This window comes from Dermacentor variabilis, chromosome 1 (assembly GCF_050947875.1).
Source record: "Dermacentor variabilis isolate Ectoservices chromosome 1, ASM5094787v1, whole genome shotgun sequence".
NCBI classification, from domain to species: Eukaryota; Metazoa; Arthropoda; class Arachnida; order Ixodida; family Ixodidae; genus Dermacentor; species Dermacentor variabilis.
This window is the reverse complement of record NC_134568.1, coordinates 89970357-89972470: the sequence shown is the minus strand read 5'-3', so window position 1 is coordinate 89972470 and position 2114 is coordinate 89970357.

Below are 2114 nucleotides of genomic sequence, written 5' to 3'. Positions count from 1 at the left end.
TCGAACCAAGGGTACTAGAAACACTACGGAGGATAATTTTTACGCACGGAACAAATGCCAGAAATCTTCAAGTACCGACTCGAACGTTCTTACCACAGCCTCATCGTCCGCGCAACAACACCATCTACGGATCTGCCTCGGCCCCCAATTAACTATTCCCACGGTACGAGTTAGACTTCGCTACTTCGCTCTTGACCACCTCTTGACACTGCAGACACCCGGGGCGCCCATGATGTTCCTGGCGCAGGGGGCACCATGTGGACGCCAGTGAGGAACGTATGAATAGGCCGCAAGCGAAAAAGGCGGTTCTGAGGAGACAGCCACCGGTTATCTCGAATGCATTGCCGAAACCTCCTCGCCCTTTGGGCAGCCCGACAAATGTATTAACGCTGACATAGCGTCAATAGTTTCGGTGGTTTCCATGCGCTATTTATCGCTATATGCCATGGTTCAATTTGCTTGATCCCTTCCTCAGGCAAAAAATGAACTCAAGCCCAGAGAAACATACCTACGTAAAGAGCGGGCACTCGAGCCGTTTCGCGGCCGAGCAAGTAAGGGTCTGACCACCCGCCAGGCGGCGTAGCAATTTGCGCATCCATTTTACCTCAAAAGTACCTCAAAAGACAGCTTATCATAAGTCTACGTGGTTACGTGCACGCATTCCGTTTTCATAAAGACGTTGATGCTGCACCGGTCATGTACCGCTGATTACGCCCACCCCACCGTGCTTTTCCACGCGCCGCCTCGCTCGTGCGGTAAGGTGTTTCCTTTTTTCTGGATTAAGAGCATTGTTGCAAGACGTTTGTTATGCTGGGTGAGCGTATTTTGGACAAGTAGCATAGAATCTGAGCCATGGCAGCCGTTTACCGTGCAGCCATCCGCTTGTTTTTGCACCCGTCTTTTCCGGAAGAGCATGCGCATTACATCCGACAACCAATTTTCCAAAAGTCACTCGCAAGACCTTCGGTTCAATGCACAGAACTCGTTACATGTGGCTCACTCGTACCATCACAAAAACGTTTCATTAGGCGCAGTCCGAGCAGTGTAATGCGCATTTGGGATCGTTTTGTGAATGATGTTAACCTCGCTGCATGGCGCCTAGCCCAGTTCGCAAGTGCCACTTTTACTTGACGCGTTGCTTGTCATTGCTAAAACGTTCTTCTTGTAGTTTGGTTTGTGTATTTATCAAGTGTGTCATCCAGCATTCTTTCTGTCCAATTCCCTGTGTAAACAAGAAAAAATTAATTTTTTTGTATGGAACCACTGCTTCCCATTGTGTGCAATTGAGAAAATTGGCTCAGAAACGGTAAAAGAACTGCAATAAAGAGAGCCTTGATCGCATTATTTTTCCAATCTGCATGAGCTGATTCAGCCTTTCTGGCCTTTCGAGAAGCTTGGCTGCTTTTTCAGTACAATATTTTTCATCCGCGAGCTTATTACGACCATTTGTACGGCCTGCTTAAAGATGATTAGAGCTCTTGCGCTACTGTAGAGACGACGTTTTGAGCATTTCTGCAGCCAAAGGAAAACAACAATCGAAAGCATTTTTATCGAAACCGAAACTAAGAGTTAGACCACTCGTCTGAAATCTCGGAAGATTAGCGGTCTGATCAGCCGCTCAGGGCGCTGGCGGCAGTGCAGTAGCTCGGCTGAAGGGCCCTACGGGAGTGACCGCTCCTTACCAATATGCTTCTCTACGATACAAGACCGCTGTCTTCGAACCATCTCGATTCCATACGGCATATGAATATATGCATTATTCATTCCAAGCTTTCTTTTAAAGCGAAGCTTTCGTTGCAAGCACTCCCGGACTTTCTTGACCGTTGCTGCTGGGTGGTGCTGCTATCCTGCCGGATATCTCACACTTAAATAAAATGTATTACGGGCTGGATAGTGGGATGGAAGCTCAGTCCCTCAGCACAGAAGCCTTATGCTCGAATCATTACGTCTCCATTTCTAACAGCGGAGCTGTTTGAGTTCCAGTCGTGCCCGGCGACCGCTCAAAATTCGGTGCAGCTATGCAAAGGGAGTGGAGAGGAGGAAAGGCTAGGCGAGACATAGGCAACAGCTTCGAGCGCGCGTCGCGCTGCACAGGTATTTGGGTGAGGAGGCGC